Source organism: Herpailurus yagouaroundi, unplaced genomic scaffold, assembly GCF_014898765.1.
Source record: "Herpailurus yagouaroundi ecotype Mexico unplaced genomic scaffold, PumYag 164, whole genome shotgun sequence".
Lineage (NCBI taxonomy): Eukaryota > Metazoa > Chordata > Mammalia > Carnivora > Felidae > Herpailurus > Herpailurus yagouaroundi.
The window spans coordinates 28496324-28515857 of NW_024412405.1; the positions used below are offsets into that span (position 1 = coordinate 28496324).

Here is a 19534-nt window from a genome sequence, read left to right on the forward strand (position 1 = left end):
GTAGTAAATGAATATGAATATCCAGTGTAATGTCCAAAGTAATAAAACTTAGCATTTTTTAAAGCAGGTAAGTCATGGGTTTGAGGAAGATAACTTTGATAGTATGGGTAGGAAGAATCACTTGAACCAAAAGGAGATGTTTGAAGACATTGACTTAAACAATATTGGCATGTAGGTAACAGTTTTATCAATGAAGAGAGAATTAACCCTGTGAAGATAAGGTAGAATGCAGTGTAACAGCACTTGTCAGTATATTTAACAGTTTAGTCAGAGTTATAAGTGAGGCAGTTATGAGGAAGGGTAGAGGAGGGCACAAAAAAAAATCAAGGCTAGGTTGTATGTAATGCTTTTTAGATTACAAGTGATTTTTGAGTTCTGTAAACCTCATGATTATTACCACATTTTTTTCACTTGCATAAGAAACTAAGAGTCAGAAAATTTAACTGATTCAAAGAAAATTTAATAAGTAAAAACATCAGAAAGTGAAACTCTTAGTTTAGCATTCTTTCACTACAATACATGAAGAGCAAAAGTAAACAAAACAATAAAAACTCATAGTATTTACAAAAACACTTCAGTGTTCAAAGTAGTAAATCATTTTCCTGATTTTATGTTACTTGTTAGTCACCAAGAAGAGATTTTTCTTTAGCTGTCATTGATCTTGTTGATTTTCAACCAACTATGAACCGAGGCTGGTTCATAAAATAAGTGTATTTTTGTAAATATAATGTGTTGGAACTTATCCATGTCTATTCATTTACTAATGGCTGGTCTGGGGTCTAATGACAAAGTTTAGTTCCACCAGAGATTTATGGCCTGCAAAGCCTAAAATACTTTCTCTCTGCATCATTAAAGAAAAATATTGGTGACCCCCATTAGATAACTATGACCTAACAATTTGTTCTTAATATAACTATTTTTTAAATATATTGTAATATAATCATATATCTATCACTGGTTGTATACTGGGAGTAGAGCTTAAGAAGGGTGATAAAATAAATAGGAAACTATGTTTATTTAGGGGTTGGTAAAAATATTTCCAGATTTGCAAGTATTACTGCAGCTATTATGATTTGTCCTCCTTAACTCTTCTCTTCCAGTGATTTGCTTTTCATTTTTGATGGTGTACAACTTATCTTTTTTTTCTTTGGTTGGTTGGTTATTATTAATTCTGCTCTTGGCGTTATATCTAAAACATCTTTACCTTTATCCTTACCCAAAGTAACAAAGATTTTTCTGTTATATTTGGTTTCTAGAAGTTTTATCATTTTTTGATTTTAAATTGAGATCTAAAATCCACACTGCATTAATTATATATATATGTGTATATAATATATATATATAGTTATATAGGTATATAGATATAGATACATGGACATATATCTATAGAGCGATATATATATAGAATATAGATATGTATGGACCAATATAATCAATCTTTCTCACATGAATATCCAGTTGTTCACACATCATTTTTTTCAAAAATCTATATTTCTTCATTTGGCACCTATTATAAATTGAATTGTGTCCTTCCTAAATTCTTATGTTGAATCCCTAATCCCCAATATCCCCACTAATTGGAGATAGGCCTTTGAAGGAGCTAAGGTCAAACAGGCCATAAGGGTGAGGACCTACTCTGCCAGAACTGGTGTCCTTACAAGAAGAGAAAGAGATACCAGGGACCTCTCTCTCCAACACTTGCCACACAGAAAAGCCATGTGAAGACACAACAAGGTAGCCTTTTGCAAACACAAAGAGAGTCTTCATCAGAAACCGACCCTGCTGGCACCTTGATGCAGCCTCCTGAACTGTGTGTGTGGCAGGGGGAAGGAAGGGGCTTTCTGTTGTTTAAACCATCTGGTCTGTGATATTCTGTTATGGCAGCCCAAAGAGGCTATAACAGCAACCTTGTCAAAAATCAGTTGACTGCACATATATGAATGTATTTCTACTCTGTACCATTGATCTGTTTGTCAATTCTTAGTACCCAACCATAGTCCACTGATTGTTGTGGCTTTATGGTAAAAATTGACATCAAGTAGTATGGGACACAGCATTTTTGTTATTCTTGATCCTTTACCCGTCCATACAAGTTTAAATTTTTTTCATTGTTTATTTATTTTTGAGAGACAGATAGAGACAGAGTGTGAGTGGGGGAGGGGCAGAGACAGAGACAGAGACAGAGACAGAGACACAGACTCTGAAGCAGGCTCCAGGCTCTGAGCTGTCAGCACAGAGCCCTATGTGGGGCTTGAACTCACGAGCCTTGAGATCGTGACCTGAGCCAAAGTCGGATGCTTAACCAACTGAACCACCCAGGTGCCCCTCCGTCCATATAAGTTTTAAATTCAACTTCTAGAGATTTCACTAAAATTCCTTCTTAGATGTTAATTATGATTGTGTTTAATTTGTTGATCAATTTGGGGATGATTTGCAACTTCACAATGTTGAGTCTTATAATCTATGAACACAGGCTATTTATTTAGACCTTCTTTGATTTCATCAGTATTTTGTAGTTATTAGAATATATCGTGCACATATTTAATTAAATGCACACCTAATTGTTTTGTGTTTTTGATGTACTTTTAAAAATACAAGTGGTACTTTTTAAAAAATTTAAATTTCCTATTGTTCACTGAGAATATATAGATTTTATTTTCTTCTTTTTATATTGACCTTTTATCCTGATTGCTTTTTTTTTGGCATTAAACATTCTATTTATAAGTCACTGAAGGTTTATTGTTTCAATTTTTTTTTATAAAATCATAAGAGGTACATTGAAATATGTCTTAGTAATATTGAACTATACTAAGACATAAACTTTCTTTTCTTTTTTTAAAATTTTGTAATGTTTAGTGATCTTGGAGAGAGAGGGAGAGACGGAGCGTGGGTGGAGGAGCAGCAGAGAGAGAGAGGGAGACACAGAATCTGAAGCAGGCTTCAGGCTCCAAGCTATCAGCACAAAGCCAGATGAGGGGCTCGAACCTATAAACTGTGTGATCATGACTTGAGCTGAAACCAAGAGACGCCTAACCGACTGAGCCACCCAGGTGCCCTAAGACATAAAACTTTGTCCCTATTTGACTTAATTATTATAAATGTGTTGATGGTTTGTCATATGCTGCTTCTATCCTAGAACTTAGAATATGATGATAACAACTTCCTCAGGAAGCTATTGTAGATTAAAATGGGATATTTAATATAATTAGAGTGATAGAAAGTATGGGGCAAGGAAGCTGCCAAGAGGAGATGACCACTTGAAAAGAATCCTAAAAGACTAGTAAGAATCAGCTAAATGGGTGCCTGAGTAGCTCAGTTGGTTAACTGTCTCTTGGTTTCAGCACAGGTCATGATCTCTCAGTTTCGTGAGTTAGAGTCCCGCATTGGGCTCTGTGCTGGCAGAGTTTTATATATTTAAAATATATAAAACTATAACAAAAGCAGAGGGAATGTGCTAGAGATAAAGTTTAAAGGGGGGGGGGCAGAATGATATGGAGCAGTAGCCAAATAGATGTGGGAGTTAAAGGAAAAGATGATAATTATTCAGAGTAATAGAGTGATTTCTTTCATGTGTTGTCAGTGGGCCTATAAATTCTCTGCACTATTTCAGTAATAGTGTAATAAGATTTTGTAATTTACTTTTTCTCACTTATGGTGTATGTATCCTGAACATTCTTGACTTTACTGTTGTTAGTTAATAGCGTGCTTACACACTACTCTGTTAAGTGGCTATACTGTACTATATTTAGTTATCTGTTTTCTGTCTCTGACCATTTAGTTTATCTCTAGTTTTCCACCTTCATAAAATTTGCTGTATGTCTTTATATTTTTTCCTCATTTTATATTTTTCTTAACACCGAAGTAAGAAGTGTAGGGATGAGGAAAAAAAGTTATGAATGGTTTTAGAATTCCTAAATTTCCATCTTTATTTCCTCCAGTAATATATAAAAATTCCAGTTACCTGCAATCTCAAAGTTTTTATCTATACTGTACCTTTTTATAATTAATATGACTGGTAGAAAAATATTTTTTATATGTAGTGTTTATGTTGGATCATAGACTATCACTAGTATATATGATAATGAATAATCATTATGCATAACTTTATTCCTAAAATTTTTTGCACATGATATTTTGAAATGTTAGACTTTGTGACCTCTTACCTTTATGCCACTTTTTAAAAAATAAAGATTGAGTAGAATTTAGACAAATTCATCACACCAAAATTGAATTAAACATTCCCACCCCAACTCCAGGTAAATCTGATAGGTTAAAAAAACAAAGTCTAATTACTGCTAGTGTAAGCCAGTAAGAAATAGCCTTTGGTACTGACTTTCTTAGGGGCAATCTATGATCTATTCAGTGGTTTTGTCTTAGGCTTTTATGAGATTCAATGATTTGAATACATTAAGTTTTTAACAGGGAAAGCAGCCTTGAGTATGATTTTATGCATATTTACCTATGTCAGATGCGTTCTATGTGATTTATCATTAAAGTAAAAAAACAAAACAAAACAAAAAAACCAAAACACAACTTTTGGTAAAGCATCTTGAACTCCTTAGAGGAAGAGAACAAAAAATGTGAAATAATAAATATAGATGATTTTGCAAGGCTGTTTTAAAAAGGTAGACTATTTTTATCCTTCTGTCTATAGACAAATGAAATATATAATGATGAAATAACAATAAATGTCATTTCATGGATCTAGTTCCTAAATATCCATTGCAGGCAAGTCTATATATTATGGAAGCTAATATGAACTCCTTTAAACTCTGAAGCTTCACTTAATCATAACTTTAAGAATAGAGTTTAAAGAAAAATTTAAGAATCTTAAAGTGAAAAATATCTTCTGGAGGAGAATTCTGAATTATAACCTTCATATAAAGAATGCTGAATGAATTGTGGCTCATTCAGTTCATATTTCTTTCAATGAACATTGCTAAATATTAACTCCATTTCAGACATGGTGCATATTACTATGCTACAAAGATGAATAACTCATTTATCTGTTCATTCTTTCTAAAATAATTTATTGCATGTGACAGTGTTTTAAAACATATGCTGGTTGTATTTCTAAGCATTAGGACTATTCTTACAATTTTAAGGTTGATGACTTACTGCATAACCTTTAAGAAGAGGTATTTGTGGATTGATTGTAATGAGAATTTCTGAGGAGTTCACTTGGCATCACAGATCTAGCTACCAAAATCAGGGAAGAGTCTGAGTTAAAGTAACATTATCCTAGAAGAGAGACGTATGAAAATGATTTGCAAATAAAGGAGAATGCAGAATTATGCCACAAACACAATAATGGAATACCTCTGCAAATCCTTAGATAAGAAGCCTACTGCTCAGGAGCAAGTAGAGCAGAAAATGGAGGCTAGTTGCTTTCAAAACCAAACATCTGATAAAAATCTTGAAGAAAAAATGTAAAGTAGAAATATACACATTCTGAAACACTGCAAATGAACTTAAAGAGGATCAGAGTGGGCTGACACAAGAAGGTTAATAAGAAAGAATTATAGGCAAATTAAGCATTGATAACTATAAATTTTATAGATTCTTGTACATTTGGTTTGGTAATTTGGTTTACTTATATTTAAACCAGGATGAAATGTTTCCTTTAAAAGTAAATTCATTGACATTTATTAAAACCTTAATTTGGGTGGGATAAAAATAACTATGAAAATAAAAACTTGGAGTCTGATACATTAATGATTTTAACCAACAAAAAGGAGCAAGATTTCCATATTTAAAACACTGTTTTTCTACTCACAGGAGAGCTACTATTAATCACTTGAGATTCTATGAGTATAGTTAAGTCACTTTATTTACAGGGCAGGCTGTAAATATCCACTTCTTCTAATGGTGACTAGAACAGTATAGTGGTAATCAATAAGCTATAATTTCACCTGAAGAATGAATAGAAAACTCCCTTTAAAAACAACAGAGAAAAGTGGATACAAGAGTAGTGCTGAAGATCTTTACTAGGATTATTGTCTGATGGTAGAAACTCCTGCAGGCTCGGCTTTCTCACTTTATAAATGAAGTTAATTCTATAGATAATGTTTAAAATTCCTAATAGTTCTAAAATTCTGAGGCATGACACATTTCTTTCCATGCAGTGAGTCCTTAAATTCCATACGCTGGTCCTAGCCAAAGGGAAGAACAACTAAAATATAATAAAAAATAAAATATTGCTTACATTTTTATTTTCTTATTTTAATGTTCCATAACCACATGTGGGAAACACATTGAATATATCTTAGGGTTAAACCATCTTGGACCTCTCAGAGTTTTCCCTCAGCCTCTAATATCAGTCAAGCATGAGAGTACCCAAAACATTTATCCTCCTACTACTCCTTAATGATTATGGATGTGTTGCCTGAGGAACTCAACTGAATTGCTTTACTATTCCTGAAATATCTATAAAAATCTCCTGTGTCTTCCCCCAAAATTTAATTGTTAATAAATTAATTAATATATGTATGTATTTTATAAAAGATGCTCTCATTTAATTCAAGGAAGAAAAAAGAAAGTAAAGATAGAAATCAAATCATATCCTTTAGAGCCTTGCTAACTAGACCATTAGACACACAGGATCTATAATGGGGAGGAGTTGTGGAAGAATGCTAGCTTGATCCTTATCATAACCTTCTATACAACATCATTGATATTTTAAAGTAAAATTTATTTTAAAGTAAATTTAAAAAATAAAATTAAAAAGTTTTAAAAGTGAGTCTGACACTAAAAGCTAATAATTATTTCCTTCCCAGTGGGATTAAGGCAAAAAGAAATATTGAGAAGGTACAGATTATTAAATGTAAGTTTCAAAAAAATTGTTCATATACGTAATTATTGTTTTTTCAAAATTCTTTAATTCTAAGTGTAAAATCAGTGTTGTAAAAATATTGTGTAATGAACCTGAAAAGTGAATTTTAAATCTTTAAACAATGTGATTATTTATCATTATATGGAATAATATATATTCAACAGATATACTCATTGGTCTATCACAAGAATTATTTCTTTCAAAGGACACTTAGCTATTATTGGAAGGAGGGAATTGATGATGTAAATCAGAAACAATACAATTTGTTCTCAAGTTGCAATAGTAATAAAGCAATTTTTACATCCTGCATATTTTACTAGATGGCAAAATTTATGCCTTACTTGAAGTTGTATTGTCAAAGGGTCTTTTTGTTTTTGTGCTTTTATAAAACTTTGAATATTTTGCAGTTATAGACAATCATAAACATGAGCAAACACACACAAAAAAATCACACTGGGGATGCCTCGGTTCCAGAGAAGTGAAAATTCCCAGGTTTCTTGTGTTACACTCTTTTATATACATAAACATACCAATACATGTATAAGTAAATCCATATAAAAAGGAAAATTTAAATAAATGGCCGTTTTCCTTTTTGAAGACGTGTGGTATTATCTGATAATCCTGAATGTTACATTTAAAGTAATACAAGCAACAAGATATCTCTTAGGCCAGTATTATGTTTGGTGTCCCCCAGATAGCTGCTAACTTGCATCAAATGCTTGTTTCCTGACCTAGCAGTCCAAGATTTAATACTTGAAACCATAAAGTTGCTAGAAGAAAACATAGGGGAAAACTTCTTGACATTGGTCTTGGAAATGATTTTGTGGATGTGACACCAAAAGCACAGGCAACTAAAGCAAAAGTAAACAAGTGGGACTCTCTCAAACTTTTTTAGCTTTTTAGCTAGTGCACAGCAACCAAGCAGTCCAAAAAATGAAAAGACAACCTGTAGAATGGGAAAAATAGTTACAAACCATACCTATAGGAAAAGGTTAGTATCCAAAGTATATAAGGAACTAATACAACTGTAGGAAACCTGAGAAAAATGGGCAAATGACCCGCTTAGTCATTTTCCAAAAAAGGCATAGAGATAGCCAGCAGGTATATGAAAAGGTACTCAAAATCACTAATCATCCGGAAAATGCAAATCAAAACCACAAGAAGATATCACCTCATACCTGATGGGATGGCTATTATTAAAAAGAGAAGAGATAAAAAATGCTAGCAAGAATGTGCAGAAAAGGAAATCCTTGTGCACTGTTGGCTGAAATGTAAACTGGTGCAGCCAATATGGAAAATGGTATGGAGCTTCCTTAAAAAATTAAAAATAAAACTTCCGTATGATGCAGGAGTGCCACTCTGGATATATATCCAAAAGAAATGAAAGCAATTTCTCCAAGAAGCATCTGTACTCCTGTGGTCATTGTGGCATTATTCACAATACCCAAGATGTGAAAACTACATCAGTCCTTCTTCACAGATGAATGGAAAAGAAGATGAGATATATGTACACAATGGACTATTACTCAGCCATTAAAAATAATTGTCATCTGCGACAATATGGATGACTGAAGAATGTTATGCTATGTGAAGTAAGTCAAACATAGAAAGTATGATCTCACTTATATGTGGAATCTAAAAAAATCAAACTCGGGGCGCCTGGGTGGCGCAGTCGATTAAGCGTCCGACTTCAGCCAGGTCACGATCTCGCGGTCCGGGAGTTCGAGCCCCGCGTCGGGCTCTGGGCTGATGGCTCAGAGCCTGGAGCCTGTCTCCGATTCTGTGTCTCCCTCTCTCTCTGCCCCTCCCCCGTTCATGCTCTGTCTCTCTCTGTACCAAAAATAAATAAACGTTGAAAAAAATATATTAAAAAATAAATAAATAAATAAATAAATCAAACTCATAGAACTAGAGAATAGAATGTTGGTTACCAGGGGTTGGGGGGTGGGAGAAATTGGGAGATGATGGTAAAAGAGTGCAAATTTTGAGTTATAAGATGAAGTTCTGGCGATCTAATGTGCAGCGTGGTGACTGTGGTTACTTGAAATTTGCTAAGAGAGTAAATCTTAAGTGTTCTCATCACAAGCATGTGAGGTAAGGGATATGTTAATTAGCTTGATTATGGTAATCATTTCACAATATGTACATAAATCATCATGTCATCAAGTTATATAGCATAAATGCGTGCAATTTTTATTTGTCAATTAGACTGCAAATGCAGCAGAAAGAAAAGTGTATAAGGATACTAGAAGAAGTGATTACTAGCTCAAAAATTTGGTAAGATCTTTCATATTTATTGATTTCACAATATGTGGAATGCTATAAAATCAAAATGTAAGGTTCAAACTACCTTAGGTTATTATTATTATATGTTGAAATTTTAGTGATTATTTTGTTTTCAGGATTGTAGAAACACATTCACATTTATTTATAGGAGGGACACAATGTTATCTAAGATTTCATTTACCAAATTTTTTTCAGTATTTTTTTTAATTCTAGTTAGTTAACATACAGTGTAACATTAGTGATTCAGCACTTCAGAACATCACTCAGTGCTCATCACAAGTGCCCTCCTCAATCCCCATCATCCATTTAACCCATCCCTTCACCCACCTACCTCTGGTAACCATCAGTTTGCTGTCTATAGTTAAAGAGTCTGTTTCTTGGTTTGCCTCTCTCTCTTTTTTTTATTTTTTACCTATGCTTGTTTGTTTCTTGAATTCAATATATGAGTAAGGTTTCATTCCCCAATTTAAAATACTTTTGGGCAATGTGAAGACTTAAAGTTGTCTTCCATTTCCATGACATGCCTTTCCTCCCTTAATGTGACGAGCTGTGCTGGGTACTTGTAACTATTGATGCTACAGATTAAAAGTTCATGGCTATTCCTCCCCAGAGTAAACTGACATCATGATCAAGCATCCAATAGATGGTGCTGGGGGACTTTAGAAGTACATGACTTTTTGAAAGAGATTATGAATCTAAAATTAGGTAATTTCTCTGGATCCATCCTTTGCTTTAAATTTCTTTGCTTGTGAGGTGAGACATTTTCTTAATTTCTTAAGCCAGCTGATTTTGTGTTTGTGTGTGTGAGCTTGTTGCAGCACAAGGCAAACTAAAGGGTTTATACCTTCAACAGTTTTGCTTCTCAGATAAAAAATGATCATTTCTGGAGTAGATAAGTGTTGTGCTCTAGCTCTAAATGACATCTTAGCAATAAGACAAATAAGATCTAAGTAGTCTCTAGGCATTAACTTATATTTTCTTTTAGAGATTCTGGACTTTTTAGGGGAAAGTTAAAATCCAAATCTAGTATGTCTGACTATGGAGCCAAACCTATTAACCTCTATATGATCAACAGCAGATCATGGAACTCATATGACTTTTCCCAGTCGACACAGATTTTTCATCCTTTTTTATCTTTTAATGGGACATTTTATTTCTGTTAATGTATTACTGTGACAAGGCACATATGGCTTCACAAGAAAGATTTTTCTGTTGTTGGGTAGTTTTAGTTCTGAAGAGGGAGGAGAAATTCTCCCTTACACTGAACTCAAATTTAGTTCTTGACTTCTATTTATTCTAGTTCCATAACCATGAGAGACACAGGACAAGTACACCTTTATTTATTTTTTTTTTTATTTTTTTTTCAACGTTTATTTATTTTTGGGACAGAGAGAGACAGAGCATGAACGGGGGAGGGGCAGAGAGAGAGGGAGACACAGAATCGGAAACAGGCTCCAGGCTCTGAGCCATCAGCCCAGAGCCCGACGCGGGGCTCGAACTCACGGACCGCGAGATCGTGACCTGGCTGAAGTCGGACGCTTAACCGACTGCGCCACCCAGGTGCCCCAGGACAAGTACACCTTTAATTCACACACCCTGACATATTAGAAAACATCTGGCCAAAAAAAAAAAAAAAAAAAAAAAGCAAAGCAAACATCCACAGACCCTCCTGAATCTTTTCTTCTCTTACTTTATACCACTAAATGCTGAATTTTTAATGCAGTTGTCTATACCTGTGTGCAAAGAAACTTAGGAAACTGAGAGAAACAATTTCAGAAAATCAACATTCTAGATGAGTGCAAGAAATTATATATTTAGTTTGTCTGAGATAGATATGATCCTTTGAAAAGTGACCTGCTTTGGATTGTAAATTTTATGGTCACCCCTCACCCCCCTTTTTTTTGCTAACCTTTAGAAATAATCTCTTTAATCTGTCTTAATACTGATGTCAATTTTAGATTAAAGGGCACACATGTGACAAATTTTAAAGTTACTGGGAAGCTTTTCAATTTGTGTTAATATAGATGATAACTAACAGATTATCCACATTTGGAACCTAAAATTTATTATAATTTGGGGAATCTCATTAAAAATAAAATAACACATAGTTATAAAATTAGCTATAAAAATGACAATTTGAAAGGGGCCTTGGTAAGTGAGAGGCACTATAGCTTAAGATGAATTCGGTTCAGGGTTAATCTACCTTTGAACATTAAGTGTTGCTCTCTGAATCAACAAAACTTACAAACCCACCAATAGAAATATGGTATTTGCTTCTACTTAAGTTTCCTAAAGTGGAATTGCTAACATGGACTGGTAGACTATAAGATCCATAGGTGATTTTCCCTGAACATGTAACATAAGCAAAAAAATATAGTCCTAAAATGTGTTTGCTGAAATGAAGCCTAATAAATAAGAGAAATATTTATTTTGAATTTTAATAAGCATGTCTAATTTAAATGAAGTGTACAGGGGCGCCTGGGTGGCTCAGTCGGTTGGGCGGCCAACTTCAGCTCAGGTCATGATCTCGCGGTCCGTGAGTTCCAGCCCTGCGTTGGGCTGTGTGCTGACAGCTCGGAGCCTGGAGCCTGTTTCAGGTTCTGTGTCTCCCTCTCTCTGACCCTCCCCCGTTCATGCTCTGTCCCTCTCTGTCTCAAAAATAAATAAACGTTAAAAAAATTATTAAAAAAAATAAAATAAATGAAGTGTACATAAAAATGTTCTTAATTGCTAAACATAAATTTAAATTAACAATTTTGTACACTTCTTTTAGTAATTTATGATAGTAGGAACAACTTTATTTGCTGGCTTTTATTTTTTTTTTAATTTTTTTTCAACGTTTATTTATTTTTGGGACAGAGAGACACAGAGCATGAACGGGGGAGGGGCAGAGAGAGAGGGAGACACAGAATCGGAAACAGGCTCCAGGCTCCGAGCCATCAGCCCAGAGCCATCGGCCCAGAGCCATCGGCCCAGAGCCATCGGCCCAGAGCCATCAGCCCAGAGCCTGACGCGGGGCTGGAACTCACGGACCGCGAGATCGTGACCTGGCTGAAGTCGGACGCTTAATCGACTGCGCCACCCAGGCGCCCCTATTTGCTGGCTTTTAAAAGCAAGATTATAAGATGGGGAGCCTGAGTAGCTCAGTCAGTTGAGTGTCCAACTTTTGATTTCATCTCAGGTCATGATCTCATAGTTCGTGAGTTCGAGCCCCCGTGGGACTCTTTGCTGACAGCATAGAACCTGCTTGGGATTTTCTCTCTCTTCCTCTCTCTCTGCCCCTTCCCAGCTCACACGTGTGCATGCACTTCTCGCTCTCAAATAAACATTAAAAAAACTAAAAGCATAATTATAAGAAAAAAATCTTTAGTTATTTCTATAGAAAGAAAGAATTAAGGAAGAAAGGGAGGAAAGTGGGAGGGAGGGAGGGCATTTTAATGAATCCGCTTTAAAAATTCTCACACAACTTAACAATATGGATTATTTAAGCTCTTAGGGCCTCAGTTTCATTATATTTGAAGAAGAGAAGCTAAGTACATATTTATTATATGGAATTGAGTATGTGATATAACTTTGTAAACTGGAAAAATCTCTGTGTACAAAAGAAAGGTGTTAATTTTAACCTTCTCTAGAGGTTATACAGATGGGAAGCTCAGAATGGAACATGGAACTCTGAGTGATTTGCAATCATCTGAGTTAACCTGTGGACAACTCAAATCAATATTGGGGCCTCATCAGCTTGGCAGAATAGCTTTAAAGGTGACTTATAGAGGGAATTATCAAAATTCCCTCAACTGGAGCGAGAAATGATAAATGTTCATAATAATGGTCTAAAGGGAGCCCATTCGGTATCCTATTTAGTATAAAACTCACTTTTTTTCTTTGTGCTTTAAACTAATAAGGTTTTAAATACCCCTTTCAGCTCCTCTAATCAAAGCATTCAGGACACATTTTGCCACAGTTGAGGGATCTTTAACAATTCCCTTAGTCACTTACCTTTAAAGGTTACTAGTCAGTTGCATTATAAACTTAAGTTCTTAAAGGTTTCTACAATTCCTATTATTTATCTCTTCAAAGAATCATTTATTTAAAGAAATGAAATCATACAACTTCTTCCTATACTGTGGTTAGTGCTTTTGGTATTTTGAAAGATTTTCTTTGAACAGATGGGATATTTTGCTTAGGGAAAACTTGCATTTGCTAGCTTTTTTTAAAACATATTTTCAAGATTGTCAAAACATTACAAAATCATTAGGAGACTCCCATGTTAGAGTCTTGTCAGACATTTCATTATAAACTTACATTAGGATTCCAGCTATTTTAAATCACCAACAGCTTCAGCCAAGCACAATCTGTTAGTGAAGTTGAAATTTGTTTGGGGAATGTTGTAAATGAATTGCTATAGTTGTAGCTCAAGAGTGTCAAAATGAGTTTGCTGATAGAGCTCTGTGAAATTAGACTGGAACCATAAATCAAGGAGAGGTACTAATTCTCTAAGATTCAGTGGCACATTGGGAATAATGTAGTTTGCGGTCAATTATTTTTTATCATGAGGTATTCCAACAAAGTAAAATAAGAGGCGGCTAAGTATAACCAGATTTGTCATCAAATCTGTAAGTGTATTTTAGCTTTTAATTATTTGTGTGTGTATTATTTTAAGAAAATATATAAATCTTATCTTGGTTAGCAATTGAGGACAGTAAGTTTTTACTGTATGTCAACAAACTATGCTAGAAGAATGAAAATAATTGCTGTCAAATAAAGATAAATTCAGTATTTTGTAAATCTGCTAGTCTAAGTTATACAACTATTTAAAAAGAAAGAACATTAAGTTTTAGTGGTTTTATAACAGCAGAAGTTTAATTCCTGTTGTTAAACAAGTTTTTTTCTTTGTTTGTTTGTTTGTTTGTTTGTTTGTTTTATTCAGCATAAGTTCCACATCATGTCCTTTTCACTCCAGAACTTAAATGGTAAAGAAGCAACTACTATCTAGGACCCTTTACAGTTTTTTTTTATTTTTTAAGTTTATCTAGTTAGAGAGAGAGAGAGAGAGAGAGAGAGAGAGAGAGAGAGAATCCCAAGCAGGCTCCATGCTGTCAGTACAGAGCCTGATGTGGGGCTCAGACCCATGAACTGTGAGATCATGACCTGAACTGAAATCAAGAGTTGGAGGCATAACCCACTAAGCCACTAAGGCGCCCAAGACCCTTGACATTTTGAAGTAAAGGGAAAATAGCAATGGCAAACTAAATAATAGCTCTTAAAGTTTACATCCCATTGGACAAACAAAGCAAGCCACATGACAAACCTGAAGTCAATGTGTGGGAAGGACAGTCTTCCCTTTGAAAGAGTTGCATAGATTCTGTGTGTGTGTGTGTGTGTGTGTGTGTGTGTGTGTGTTAGCCAACAAATATTTTGAAGAGATAATGCAAACTACCACAAAACACATGAAGATATAAATTTACTGGGGAAATAATATGCTTTTTATCTCATAAAGAGAGAAAAAATATCTGTATATCAGTTCATAGATTAAAATTAGGGGGAGTTTCTTTTCTCCTACTGGAGTATCTTTTTCATTTATGTTGTTGGGTTGAGTTAGTGTCTCAAGACAAGATCCTAGGATTAATGAAACATTGATATACCCTCATATCTCTGTAATTCCTTTACAATTAAGTAAAAACTTTTCAGACTAATGAATTATTCTGGACTAAAGAAAATCCAACTTTACAGTATTTTTTATAAAAGACATTTCAATAGTAAGATAAGTATTAGGAAAGCACTTTAGTTTCAAGTTGGCTCTGTGTTCTAATTCTAATGTCAAATTCTTACAAAGGAACATAAAATATATCCACTTAAGACATAACATTTGCACTATAAATATAGAAATGTAAATTAGCAATTTATAAAATCATTTCTGTGTCATAAAAATGATGCATGTTATGAATTATAAATTCAAACTGTGTAGGTATTTAGAATTTATGGAGTCTATCAATCTGTGCTAAAATAAGATAAAAACAATGGTCAGAAATTTCTGATTTGACAGAACTATATTTGAATTAATTTTTAAAAATCTTTAAAAAGTTTATTTTGAGAGAGAGAGCGAGAGCGAGGGTGCAAGCAGGGGAGGGTCAGAGAGAGAAGGAGAGAGGGATAATCCCAAGCAGGCTCCACCCTATCAGCATGGAGCCCGATGCGGGGCTTGAACTCATGAACCGTGAGATCATGACCTGAGCTGAAATCAAGAGTTGGACGCTTAATCAACTGAGCCACACGGGCACCCCTATATATGAATTAATTTTAATCTCTGAGATGTTTAAGATATGTCTTAAATTCTCTTTCACTTTTGTTATTTATAAAATGGAAATAATAAGGATTTTTCAAGGTTACCTTGTAAGATACATGATCAGTAAAAACGTTAGCTTGCTCTTTCATCTTCAGTGTGCCCCATCAAAAAGAGGCATTTCCTTTGGATAATGAGAGTTATCTTGTGGGAAAGTGTATTCCTGTGGAAATCCATATGAAGTCTGTAGAGAATTGTATCCCAAGGATAGTAATTTGCATTCATGAATGAATTCATAGATGGCACCTTTTAAGGAAAATACAAAGTAAGGAGCATATTCTGTACTTTCTTCTATGAGTTACTACTGTTCAACACTAATGTGAAGTGAGGGGCAAGTAGTAATATCTGAGCAGGTATTATCGCTGAACAAATGTGCATCTCTAGTTTTCCTCAAGGAGTTATATATATTATTTCTATGTACTATGTATTTTTCAAAATCACACGTAATATTCAAAATTGCAATTCAGAGTCAAATGCCATTGCATTATCTACAAATCTACCTACTTACATTAGCACCTGACCATACAGTGCACTATATTAAGACCTGGGATTCTAAGACTGTTCACTTTTAATTATACAGATTTAGAAAGATGATATATTGCAACTCTCTCTAGTACATATATTATTCTTACAGTCTACTCTTAACACTTTAAGGAAATTTTAAATTGGACTGTTTAATAAATTATTAGTATTTGCACAATAGTTTGATATTTCTGGATTGAAGCACAATGAGAAATAATACAAATGGCAGAATTTTATGAATTATCAACAGTGGTGAGTCACTGTTTTACAGAAGAAACATAAAAATTATACTCATTTAACTTTTGCAACTATAGCAAAGCAGTTATTCATTTTTTGCCCCTCAGAATGGATGCATTGCAGAAAATCTTCAAAACTTCTCAACCCACTTAAGGAATTGAAAAAAAATAATAATTCCAATGAAGCACTGAAATGCATTAATGTTTCTTTCTAAGAGCTAATTTAAAAAGGCCACTTATATTGTTAACTCCCATTAGTGACTGATTTTACATTATTAGTCATTTTGCAGTAAAAGGAGTGAGTGCAAAGACCTAACAATGGTTGTACAATTGGGGATAAAGTTCAAATCTCCTAACTCTCAGTGCAGCTGACTCTAAGGCCTAATAAATGATTTAATTTTATTTGAAGTATAAGCAGATATCTAGCATAAATGTTAGTGATTTTTATCCCCCACATGCTTTCACTGTTAATTAGATTGTCAAAGGTAAACAAAGTTCACTAATTGCATATTTTCTCTAAATTATGAGAATTGAATATTTTTAAATTGAAAGCTTAAGAAAGATAAATAGCAATACCTTTGCCTTCTTTTGTGCTTCATTAATGTGCGTTGAGTGTATTTGTGTTTTAACAATTGCTGTGGTAATTATTCTGTTTAGTGAACAGTAAATCTTGTGTAAAGAAACAGAAGGATATTAAGCTTTGTCATTGCTCTTGCTCAACATAGGCAATATTCTTCTTGAAAATGACTACATAATATACATAAGGCAATATTTGTTCTTTTGATTTTCGTCAAATTGGCAGAAGCAAATTTAATAAATTTGGTATTTAAATCTGCAATGAAATTCAGAGTTAAGCAATGAAAAATTGAGAAAGTATTTTCTCTAAGAAACAAGTTAATTGGATCTTACCCTTAATCATCTAATAGCGAAGCATTTGAGACATTCTTGTATATTTCATAAAACATTTTATGAAAGCAAAGGGCAAAATGTGAGATAAAATGGAAAGAATGACAAAATATATGAAAAAGAATATTTAAAATGTGTTTTGACCCTTCATTTTTATGAAAATAATAGGTCTTCATGTCTTTTACTTAATTTTATAATTCTGATTTATACCAATATTTGCCCATCTATGGCTTCTAAGGGGCAAAGTCCTCTGTTATTAATTTAGAGTTCTCCGGGTATTATTTAATTAGAGTTTGCAATTAATAACAAGCAGGGAAAAAAAAATTCCCCTGGCATTTTACTGATTTTCCTACTACAATGGCAGACATAATTATGTATCCATATTCATTCTTTTTTACAAAAAATGTTTATTTTTCACGTGTGTGCAAGCAGAGAGAGAGTGAGACAGAGAATCCAAAGCAGGCTCTACACTGACAGCAGAGAGCCCAGTGTAGGGCTCAAATGAACGAACCATGAGATATGACCTGAGCCAAAGTCGGAGGCTTAACTGACTGAGCCACCCAGGTGTCCCCACCTTCATTCTTAATTTGCTTCCTTTCTTAAGATTAGAGACTGTGGGATAAAAATGTCATTTAACTCTTTAAAATCAACATGTCATCAGGAGGCTTACATTCTGAATATTAAAAAAATAAGTGTGGCTATTTCCTATTAAAAATATCATTTAGTTTGGTCTTATGAGTATATATTAGATAATTCGGACAAAAAATTAAGAACGATATCATATACATTCATTTGAGAATAGTTTAATGCACTTCATTTTCTTTTGACTTATGCTTTAACATTTATGTATCAATGCAAAACTGGATTCTACTTAGAAGTTAACTTGAAAAAATATTTTAAATATGTCATTTAAATTTTTCCAAGTCATGCCAGCCTGTAAGTATTTCAAAGTCTAAGTAATAGTTCTAGCACAAATATTATTGTCTCTCTGCTCGTTTACTGTTATGGGAAATCAGTCCCACATTGATTCATCTATTTCGGTTAATCTCCAGTCAATGGAGATTTTCCATGTATGAAAAAAAAAAAAAAAACAACCCAAATCTGGAAACAGTAATCACTTTGCCATGGCTATTTTCTCCTCCCCTTTACTGACTGTATTATTGATGAATTCCAATAAAAATCTACGTAAATGCACTTTGCTTCTGTCACTATTTCTGCTGAAAATGGAATCAATGCAGAAGGTGCAGTCTTTTATGATCCCAAATCTCCCTCAGATGCTAGAATGACTCTACAGGACTGAAAGAACTAGAGAGATCACCTCCTCGTTTTCTCTTTTTTACACATCTTTGGTTTTGAATCTGAGCATGTCCAATTGCATCCTCAGTGTTTCTCCTTCGAAAAATAAGTCCATCAGCCCCTCAGTCTATCTTAGTCAATTGTTCATCTGATGAGCCTTCTTCTTTTCTCTACTTCTGTCAACACAGAAAATTCCTCCTCTGACCCCTCATCCATTCATCAAATAAAGCCAAGTGTAAGTGGGGTGCCTGGGTGGCTCAGTCAGTTTAGCATCTGACTTCAGCTCAGGTCATGATCTCTCAGTTCATGAGTTCAAGACCTGAGTCAGGCTCTGTGCTGACAGCTCAGAGCCTGGAGCCTGCTTTGGATTCTGTGTCTCCCTCTCTCTCTGTCCCTCTCCTGCTCACACTGTCTCTCTCAAAAAAATAAATAAACATTAAAAAATAAAAAAAGTCAACTACAAATGGCTCATTAAACTCAGATCACCCAAACAGCATAGTTATATAAAATAAAAAGCAAGTGCTCGCTTCAGCAACCCATATACTAAAGTTGAAACAACATAGAGAAGATTAGCATAGTCCCTGCACAAGATGACATGAAAATCTGTAAAGCATTTCATACTAAAATATAAAATAAAGTTGAAAAATAAAATATTGATTTATTTTTTATTAAAAAAACTCATCTACGGCTTCATGTCTTATCACAACATGACAAGAACTTGGATATTATCACTCCTGAACTTACACCAAGAAAATAAGTTGAATAAGTTGAAATTCAGTGACTTTCTTGGACTCATCAGGAATTTGTGATTCCCATGGCAAATTACCACTTCAAATTCTGGAGAGATTGCCAGATCTAGAGAATTACATCAGAGATACGCTTACCTAGAGCAGAAGCTACTGGAGTCAACAACTGGTAGGACAACTTAAATGGTAACTTTGGTGAATTGCTGAAGGCTGAGGGTTGATTAGCATGAGATGGGGAGACTGCTGGCAGCTACAGTATTAGATGGGCCTCCATAATTTTGTGGGTTTCACCCTCAGGAACCCACTAAATTTTAATAGTGAAGAGACAAGAAAGATCTCATATTCCTGGCATGGCAGAGAAATGTAACCA

The 19534-nt window shown here is 34.2% G+C and overlaps 1 non-coding gene across 1 annotated transcript; it reads left to right on the forward strand.

The window, feature by feature from the left end:
- Positions 1 to 18937: 18937 nt before the first annotated feature.
- On the forward strand, positions 18938 to 19043 carry LOC121037992 (U6 spliceosomal RNA). Its single transcript, XR_005794097.1, has one exon. It is a non-coding gene; the product is annotated as a U6 spliceosomal RNA (small nuclear RNA).
- The last annotated feature ends 491 nt before the right edge of the window (positions 19044 to 19534 follow it).